Here is an 11088-nt window from a genome sequence, read left to right as displayed (position 1 = left end):
ATGAGTCATTTTCTGGTCCTATTTTTGTTTCGAAAGATGGGTTCATAGATGTTTACTACATTATTGAAAATAATGAAATAAATTTAGGCCAAATAATCACAGCCCAATGATAGCAATATGTCACGAAGCAAGGATCTTGATTAATCCAGTTGACACAGACCAAATTTAAAAAATTTTATTATGTCATTTTTATGACAGTTACATTAGTTTCTTAAGGCTGCCCTAACACACTGAGTGGTTTAACAACAGAAACTCGGTTTCTCACATTCCTGGGGGATCTGGAAGTCCAAAATGAAGGATTGGTTCCTTCTCAGGGCTCTGAGGAAGGATGCGTTCCAAGCCTCTCCATGATTTGCAGATGCCGTCTTCTCCCTGTGTCTTCATGTCGTCTTCTCTCTGTGCTGTCTCTGTGTCCAACTTTTCACTTTTCTTAAGACACTAGTCACATTGGATTAAGAATCCCTCTGCTGCCTTAATTTGAACATGATTACCTCTCCCAAGATCCTTTGTCCAAATGAGTCACATTCTGAGGTGACTAGGGTTAGGATTCAATATATCACTTTTGGGAGGACACAATTCAGCCTATAACAACAATGTACAATACTTGACTTGTTACGATTCTTGGCCTTGGGAAAGAAAGAAGATAGTAATTTTAAATGTGCATCAACAAGGCAGTTTTCAAAGTGGTTTGTTTTGTTTTGTTTTCATTTTGGCACTGCTGGCTTAAACACTGTTAATGGAAGAAAGCATAGAAAGGTCACCATAATACTCCAAGAGTTTGCGAGAGAGAGAGAGAGAGAAGAGACAGAATGAGAAAGGGAGAGAGGGGGCACGAAAGAGAAGGAATCTCATTCTTTTTTTTTTTTTTTAAAGATTTTTATTTATTTATTTGACAGAGAGAGATCACAAGTAGGCAAAGAGGCCGGCAGAGAGAGAGAGGAGGAAGCAGGCTCCCTGCTGAGCAGAGAGCCTGATGTGGGACTCGATCACAGCACCCTGAGATCATGACCTGAGCCGAAGGCAGCGGCTTAACCCACTGAGCCACCCAGGCGCCCAGGAATTTCATTCTTTGAAAGTCTTCTGAATCGATCACAGATTCACACATACCTCAAAGATATTGCAGCTTTGGGTACAATACAGAGAATAGAATGAATGTGTGGTTTTCCCAGAGCAAATAAAAGTTATGTTTATACTATACTGTACTGTATACATAACACAAAGTTATGTGTATACTATACTATACTATACTTATAGTATAGTATATAACTATACTATACTATACTGTACTATTACATGTGCAATAGTATTCTGTTTAAAAAAAGAATGTACTATCTTAATTTAAAAATACTTCACTGGTAAAAAAAAAAAAAATTGCTTTCTTGCTAACCATCATCCAAGCTTTCAGTGAGTCATAATGACTGATCACAGATCCTATAAAAAGAATAATAATGAAAATGTTTGAAATATTGTGAGAATTACCAAAATGGGACACAAAATGGGAGTGCTTGCTGTTCAAAAAATGGGACCAGGGTTGCCACAACCTTCAGTTAGTGAAACACACACTGTCTGTGAAGCACAGGAAAGGGAAACCCGAGAACATGATGTAGGCCTATAGTGATTACAAATCTTTATGCCAACTTTGATTCATTCTCCTTAAACAGCTGCTGGATCCAAGTGTCCTTTCTGATATGCAACCTCTATCAACATTTAAAATGTGCCAACTTCTCTTTTTCAGAAATCAATTGATAACATGGGTTTTTAAAAGTTAGATATACAAGGTTGTTTATGGCAACACTGTTTGTACTAACCACAACAACAACAACAAAAGAAATACAAATACTGTCCTAAAAAGTGTACCGGTAAGGGAATGAACAATACAGAATTAATAATAATAGCCAAGTAATGATTGAGCATTTGCTATGTACGAGGTCTATGCTAAGCCAATTTATATAGATCATCTAATTTATTCCCAACAAGGTGGCTTATTTGCCCCATGTACCATTGAGGAAAGAGGGAACTAAGAGACTTGAGAGGCCAAGTAACTTGCCGGAATTCACACAGCTAGTAACCTAGCAGAGCAGGACTCAAACCAAAAAAGTACGTAAGTGAAGAAAAAAACATTTTGGAAAATGTGTACCATGGTAAAAACAGCATTTATCACTCTAAAGCAGTAGGGGTTATGGCCAAATTTTGTTTTCTTTTTTAAAACTCCAAATGTGTGGGGCGCCTGGGTGGCTCAGTGGGTTGAAGCCTCTGCCTTTGGCTTGGGTCGTGATCCCGGGGTTCTGAGATCCAGCCCCGCGTCGGGCTCTCTGCTCGGCAGGGAGCCTGCTTCCTCCTCTCTCTCTGCCTACTTGTGATCTCTGTCTCTCGAATAAATAAATAAAATCTTAAAAAAAAAAACAAAAACTCCAAATGTGTATCTCTCTGATCCATTCCTTCCTTCCTTTCTGTTTCCACGGTTCCCAGTTTGATCCAGGCTTCATCATCCCATGCTTAGTGTACACACCAGTCTCCTGCTCCCCTCTTTCCTCTAAACATCCTGCATGAGCTTGGCACCTGGCAGTCACCTCCTGTCTTGCAAGGAAGTCTAACTCCCCAGGCTGGAAGTGCCTAGCCATTTCCTTGTAATGTTTTCCTCCTGGGTTCGGCGTAATCAGAGCTGCCACGAGAAGTCTTGTCTTTCTCCTGCTCTTCCTCATCCACATTTCCACCATCTCGGGGTCCTTACACAGTTTGTACCCTGAGCCACCATGCCCTTTTCTTCCTTCTCTGCTGAGCTGAAGCCTTCAGCTCACAGCCCAAGACCTCCCACTCCATGAAACTGTCCCCCACTCTACAGCCTTCAGGGTCCTCTCCTTTCCGTGAACACCAGTGTCATCTGCACCAATCATTTTGGCTCTTAATAAATGCTCTTGCATTATCATTTTACGATTTCACTTGTGCTTTCTTCCTTATTAGACAGTAGCTCAGGAAGGCAGATAGGACTTATTTTCCTTTTTTGAAACTCTGTACCACTCCTCACCATGCTTTATCTCTACCCGGTGTCCAACATACATTTAATAATACTAATGAATTAAGGTTGCTATGTTTAAATAACAACTTTATGAGTACTGTCCACAAACAAAATAATAAATAGTGTACATAAGGTAAGCTAGGAAGCATAAATTTTGCCCCAGAGTAAATCAACCTGGCACGGGTTTATGATGTCATGGTCTGTGATGCTCCTAGTCCTGTAATCCTCTAAACCCCATGCCTCATCTAACTGAGGTTTCCACCCCCGGCTTTGAGTAGAGGGAACAAATAGGACTATGGGTTAGTAGCTCTAATCAGTTTAACATGTAGACTTTGATATCCTAGCTCTTCCCTGTGACTGGGTTTCTTTCTACCTCTTTTCCAACGGACATACTTCCCGCTTGTTATCCTAATTTTTCAGTGACTGGCTTTCCCACCCCTGTATTGATCCCTCTCCATGAGTAAGGACTCCCACCGCCTGTACATTTCCTACGTCACCATCTGCCTGGCTGGACATCTGCAGAGTTTGTACCTAGACTTTTCCTTGGATTTGGACTAGATTTAAACCTTTAGTTAATGGCATTTAAATTCCATGCACCCTTTCCAGATACTTTCAGATACTTTCAGATAATCCTGAATTAATACCTAACATAGGATTGATAGTGGAGAATTGTTGGAATCTTCAATTTTCAAAATGTTGCTCTACATAGGCTCAGGATTATATAAAGCCCTTTCTTGATGAAGGGAGGCTGATTAGCTTGATCACTGGGAGAAGATAATCCCAGTTAGGTCAAGGGACAGACTGGAGGGAACAGCACTGTTGACCAGGGAGCAGATGCCAGGCCATGCCCCTGAGCTTGCAGCACGAAGATGGGGGGCATTCCTCCCGGGCAGTCTTGCTTTGGTGACCTTGACTCTTGGCTGCCTCCACTGTCCAACCCACCCTTGAAAGTTGAGAAAATGTGAAGTAAACACTCATTCAAGGAGGAGGAACCAAAATATCCATGTGGCACCAAGAGCAATCCTGGTCCCCTAGCCTACATTCAGGATCAAGGTCATTCTGCTGAGGACAATGCAGGCGGAGCTATGGTAATGAGCTTCAACTTCACATTCAGACGGTTCTAGAATTTAATTCCAGCTCTACTGTCGACCTCCTGTGTGATCCCTGGTAAATCTCCCAACCTTACCATTCTGTCCTTGGAAGACCTGTTCTTACCCACAGAACATTTCTGACATCAGATGTGCAGGCTTTCCAGATGGAGCAATTTTCTATGGGTGCCAACAGTGTCCTACAAGTCAGTTAGATCCAGGCACTAACTACCTGAACTCAGCACAAATCCTACAAGCTAAAGTCTCATACCATAAGGCTGCTCCCCCCTCCATTTCATATGCCAATTGCAAGTCCGGGTCATTTGTATTTCTGACTGACTGCCTATTAATCAGAGATTCTCATGACCCCCCTCTTCAGGTTCCACAATTTGCTAGAACAGTCCACAGAACTCAGGAAGGCATCTATTGACTACCACCAGTTTACGATTAAAGGATATAGCTCACAGGTATCCAAATGCAAGAGCTGCAAAGGGAAAGTTATGGAGAAAGAAAAACCAAGCTTCCATGCCCTCTACAGGTCCACCACCCTCCCAGCACCTTTACACATTCACCAACCCAGAAGTTCTCTGAACCCTGTTGTTTGAAAAAGGGAGGTTTACAGAGGTGCCATTATGGAAGGATGGTTGATTAAACCATTAAACCATTGGCCACTGTTGATTAACTCAATCTTCAGGCTCTCTCTACTCCCCAGAGATTGGGGGTGGGGCTGAAACTTCTGTGTAATCACATGGTTGGCTCCTCAGGCAACCACCCCCTTTTGAAGCAATTTAGGGGCTCACCTAGAGTCACCTCGTTAGCATAAACTCAGGTGTGTTTGATAGGGCTTATTATGAATAACAAAAGCTGCTCCTCTTACCCCAATCACTTAGGAAATTACAAGTTTTTTAGAAGGTCTGTGCCAGGAAACGCGATCAAAGACCAAATACATATTTCTTCTTATTTCCCAGTATTACACTCTGAAACACAAAACTCATAGTATCCACCTTTTAAGGTTGTGAAGAATGAAAGAAAATAACATATATAAAGTATGACCAGGCTCTCCTCTTAGTGAGAACCCATTGGCCTACCGTTCCCACCTCTCTCCCAGCCGGGGCTCGGAGCAAAGGGCCCGGCCTCCCTGAGTAGACATCCTTCTGCCCTTTATACACATCCTGTGGACATACGAACAATTCAGAGAAGTTTTTCTACGGCAGCAATCACCTGTTCCTTTTTGGAGGAATTATTTACGAGTGATCGACCTGACGTGGGTTTGCTATTTGTGGTTGCTGCTGTTTCTGCAGAATCCCCCCTTTCTCGGGAATGGTATTTCTGGTCAATGGGAGCATATCCATAATTTTTCTGAACTTTCTAAAGCCTGTTTTCCAAAATCCAGGACTCGCGTCAGCTCAGCCTGATGGTCCTTTTCCTCTCTTTGACCCAGAATGACGCAGTCATTTTTTTCCCTAGGATCCTGGAAGTTACACAATAGCCATCAAGTTCTTTGCCGTCAGAATTAAGTCAAGAATAGCAGTTCCTTTGTTGTTTCCTCTGACTTTCTGGTGATGAGAGTATTATGAAGACTGGCCAGGGCTTACTTATTACACCGTTTACTTTTAGCAGAACAAGACTTCTAGTAAACTCTGAACCTTTGAAACTGGTCCTCATCATCATCCAGTTTGTCTGCTTTTTATCTAGTATTGATAAAGCGTTTTCCCATACCACTTTCACAATAAACTGCAATAGCTTACATCTAGTGTGCATTTACAATATGCGTATCAGGCACTTCCTGAGCACTTTAAATACATCATAATTTTTAAGCTTAAAAACAACCCAGTAAGCATATATACAGAGTGGGATACTGTACAGTTTTAAAAAAGAAGGAAATCCTAGAGGAGCCTGGCTGGCTCCACTGGCAGAGCCTGTGACTCTTGATCTTGGGGTTGTGGATATGAGCCCCACTGTGGGTGTTGCGATTATTTGAAAATAAAATCTCAGAGGCACTGTATGGCTCAGTCAGTTAGACATCTGTTTTCGGCCCTGGTCATGATCCCAGATCCTGGAATCAAGTCCCACATGGGGCTCTTGGCTCATGGGGGGAGTCTTCTCCCTCTGCCTGCTGCTCCCCACCCTGCTTGTGCTCTCTCTCTGTGTCAAATAAATAAATAAATAAATAAATACAATCTTTTTAAAAATAAATTAAAGATAAAATAAAATCTATAAAAAAAAAAGAAGAAGAAGGGAGTCTTGCCATTTGCAACAACATGGATGGAACTTGAGGTCATTATGCAAAGGAAAAATAAGGCAAAGAAAGACAAATACTGAACAGTACTATTTATATATGAAATCTTTAAAAAATTCAAATTCCCAAAAGCAGAGTAGAAAAGGGGTTGTCAGAGCCTATGGAGTAGGAGAAATAGGGAGAGGTTGGTAAAAGGGTACAAACTTTCAGTTATAAGATGAATAAATTCTAAGGATCTAATGTATAACATGGTGACTATTGTCAATAACACTGTATTGTGTAACTGAAATTTGCTAAGAAAGTAGAACTTAAATGCTCTTCTCCAAAAAAAGGGGCAAATACGTGGGATGGTGAATGTGTTAACACATTCAGTGGCTGGGTCCTTCGGAATGCACATGTGTATCAGATCATCACATCACACACTTTCAATACCTTATGGTTTTGTCAATTCTATCTCAAAGATGGGGAGAAAAACAACACTCTAAGCGCCATTACTAGATCCCATTTCACAGATAGGGAAACTGAAGCACAAAGAGATTCTGTAATTTGCCCGCAGCTACACTGACAAGTAGGGCAGCCGGGACTCTAGACCCAGGGCCCATCCTGGAACCATCAGTTCTCTGCTGCTTCTCACACTTGGGTCCTAATGCCACTGGTTCCCTCACTCACCAGCTTTATGACTTTGGAAAAGTTGCCTAATATCTGTCTCTCAGTTTGCTTATTTATAAAAATGAGAATAACAATATCAACTTCGGAGGGCGGGGAGATGAAGCAAATGAAATGAGATCACGTTTGGGGCAGCTTCTTCTCTAGTGAGCAGATGCATGCCTGCACCAGCTGCCAGGAGTCCAAGTGTCCCCCCTACTCTTGTTGTCACCGCATATCCCTTGCTCTCAAGCATCTCCTTTTCTTCGTATGTTCTTATTTATTTTTATTTTATTTATTTATTTATTTATTTATTTTTGTATTTTAGAAAGTGAGCATAAATGGGGGGGAAGAAGAGGGGGAGAGAGAGAATCCCAAGCAGACTCTACCCTGAGCAGGGAGCCTGACACGGGGTCCAATCCCACAACGCTGAGATCATGACCTGAGTGGAAATCAAGAGTGAGCGCTTAACTGAATGGGCCACCCAGGTGCCCCTCGCTGTTCACATTTCCAAAGCCAGATTCTATCTTAAAACCAATGCATGCATGTGATGAGATTTAGCTTTTTCACTAAAAAGTTACTACCTGAAGGTATGTCTTTCTATAAATGGCATCTCTGAGTCAAGGAAATAAAGTATTTCCATGTGTATTTGTTTTCTTTGTCTAGCTAGTTTATTGATGACTTAAGGGCAAGAGAGGTTTCTTAAAATTTTCTGGGTTCTCTCAACACCTAATACCAAGTCACACACACTCTAAATGCTCAATAAATAGCTACAGAATGCAGTAGTGTTTGTCAAAAGTAAATTCAGCTGTCTGTGTTGTGCTGACTAAAACATCCCCCCCAGCCTTATCCCACACCCCCCAGTGCAGGGCCTGAAATCAGGGTGAGGCAGACAGGGTGTATTTTCCTGCAGAGTCCTTGCGCCTTCCAGCAGACTGGGCCCCCAGTGCTTTCCAGAGGTATTTGAGAAAAGAGGAGCCAGAAGAGTCCCTGTGTCTACAGAGCCTTTCCCAGTCCTGGGCTTTACCAGGAAATGTAGAACATTAAAGCAGAAAAGCCAGAGAAGCCAGAGGGCAAAAGGAAAATTATCTGGGCCACCGTGCTCCACCAGGAGCGCTCCAGCTCCCTGAGTGCCCAGCGAGAGGCAAGAGGCAGAGCTGGCTTCTGCTCTACCAGGTCTGCTGGCACGTGTGTGTGCTCGTGCTTCCACACCCTGCTCATGATTAGGACGTGCTGATGCGAATGTCTTAAAGGGACTTTGGAAGACAGTTTCTGCATTCAGGAAGCGGGCCCTGCTGAGCGCGCAGCTGTCGGGCCCAGGTTCAAGGGGAGGGAAGGCGTTGCTTGTTGGACACAGCGCCTGGGGCCGGTGTCCTCAGGCTGTGCCCACAGCTGTCATGTCCAGCCTTGTCAAGACTTTTAAAACTACAACTAGGGAGCCAACGAAGAAATAAAAGTGAACTCATCTGAAAGTCAGTCTGCTAACTCTCAAACCTCAGATCATCTTTTCCTCTGGAATTGAGAAAGCTTCTAAATTCGTGATCTGTGACTGAATAAAAGTACAGTCTTGGCTAGGAGAACATTGTTGAAGGTTTCAAAATGAGAAAGAGCAGATTGCTGTATTGTACCTTCCTCCAGGATTACCTCCTCATTTTTATTAGAAAGTGTGTCGTGGGAAACAAACTTGTGCAGCATATCTCCTGTTTTTTAAAAACTTCTACAGAATTTCACTAATCGGATTTTGGGAAAGATCACGCATCATCCAACCTCCGTTGTACACACTGAAACTTCTCTTGGGGTTTGCAGGGGTTTTCTTTGTCTTTTCTTCTCCAGTTTCTCTTTTGATTGACAGGGCCAAATGCCGTGCTGCTTTTGTGTGTGTGTGTTTATAGAAATTGAGACATACTCCTTGATGAGCTCTACTCTCCCAATAAAACAGAGATAGATCTATTTTCTGCTTCTTGAGTCACGTAGCTCAGGTCAGGTGCAGAAATAACCCAAATGGTCCTCACAATGGGTGTGACCCGTGGGGGATGAGGGGCAGCGTTCCCCCACTCCCATCCACTAGGGACTATTTGCTTTGATAATTAATGGAAGAGTCTTTCTCTGAACTTCTTTTGTTGTTGTTAAAAATTTACATTTTCACCTCTGCTCAAATATTTATCTTGGCCCTCTTCTTGTCCATTCTGCAGGATGACTGCATTGCCAAGTCCAGGGCCAGCATTCCCTCTGGGTTCCACGTGCTGGCTGTCCCTGGGCTGTCCCGCCCCTGCAGGGAACTCACTGGTTCATAGGAGCAGCTGCCTTTCTCCCCCACCATGCCGGTTCTCTTCTGCCTGGTGTCCTCCCCATTGTGTCATGGCCAGGAAGTTCTTTCCTCCCTGCTCTTTGGCTTTCCTCTCCAGCACAGCTTTCCATGAGGAAAGCCCCTCTCCTGGGAAGACACTCAAACCTCCTGACAGACTTCAGAAAAGAATCAAAGAGTCATGTTTTCCCAAGTGTCTACCTTGGGACATTAGTCCTGAGAAGTGCTTCTGGATAGAAGGGCTTTCTGGTCATTTTGGGGAAAGCCTCATAACCAAACTCATTTTTGGATGGTCAACCTTTTTAGTCAAGCTTAAAATAAGTGTGGGAGAAGTCCTTTGTTTAAAAAAGGATGAATCAAGCAACAACAACAAAAATAAATGGGGTTTAACCTTGTTTACCCAGAGTTTTCCAGGTGATTTGTACTAGCATGTTTCATGATACCAGTGGCTTCTAGAAAAGGCTTCAGGCATTGCGGTCCTACAGCATCCCAGACACCTTCTCAGCCCAAGGAAATCATAGCAATTTAGTGGAACTGTTTAATCAGGTTCCAGGGAGCTGCTTGTGATCTCGATTATGTTTAATCTTTTTCATCATTGTCCTAAAATACATGGCACTTAGAAATCAAGTTGAATCATTAATCTTCCAGCCCCCTTATGCAGAGACCATCCTGCCCGTACACATGAGAAAAGGCAGTTGTTACACTGGACCAGATCTAAGCAGTGAGATTAGAAATAGACAAACTCGAAATATTGTAGACTAAGACCCGCTGAACCAAGAGCAGCCTCTTGAGGAAACAACACCCAAACGTGGTCCTCAGTTATGTTCAAGTAAAGAAACTTGATTTTGCCAATACACTCAGAAGTGATTAGTCTCAGAAAAACTGACAGCCATTAAGAAAGCACACACACAACACCTAAAGGGTTACAAGGATGTGGAGCAACAGGGACTCTCATTTATTACTGATGGGAAGGCAAAATAGTACAGCCACCCTGGAAGACAGTTTGGCAGTTTTGTAGAAAATTAAACAGCCTCTTACATGTGATCCAGGAATCATGCTCCTAGATACTGACCCAAAGGAGTGGAAAACCTATATATCCACATAAAACCCTACATGCAGATGTTTATAATAGCTTTAATCATAATTGCCAAACCTTGGAAACAACTCAGATGTCCTTTAATAAGTACATGGATACATCGTGGTAGGTCCAGACAATGGAATATAGAAGGCTAGAAAGAAATGAGCTATGGAGTTATAAAAAGACATGGAAGAAATTTAAATTCATATTACTGAGTGAAAGAAGCCAGTTTGAATAGTCTGCATGTGGTATGATTCCAACTCTATGACATTCTGGAAAAAGCAAAAGTATCGAGACAGTAAAAAGTTGTGGTTGCCAGAGTTCAGGGTAGAAAGATGAACAGGCAGAGCACAGATAATTTTAGGGCAGTGAAACTGTTCTGTGTGATACTGTAATGATGGGTACGGGTCATTATATGTTTGCCTAAATCCATAGAATTTACAACATCAAGAGTGAACCCTAAGGTAAACTTTGGCCTTGGGGTGATGATGATGTGTCAAAGTAGTTTCCTCATCATAAAAGTTTGGGGGGTGTGGATAATGGGGAAAGCTATGCTTGAGTGGGGGCAGGGAATAGAAGGGAAATTTCTGTTATCTTCCTCTCAATTTTACTATGAACTTAAAACTGCTCTAAAAAATTATCTTAATGATGGTGGCCCTGGATAGCTCAGTTGGTTAAGTGGCTGCCTTCAGCTCAGGTCATGATCCCAGGGTCCTG

The sequence above is a fragment of the Mustela nivalis genome, assembly GCF_964662115.1.
Source record: "Mustela nivalis genome assembly, chromosome: 4".
Taxonomy (NCBI): Eukaryota; Metazoa; Chordata; class Mammalia; order Carnivora; family Mustelidae; genus Mustela; species Mustela nivalis.
The sequence above is the reverse complement of the archived record's forward strand: the minus strand, read 5'-3'. Positions refer to the sequence as shown.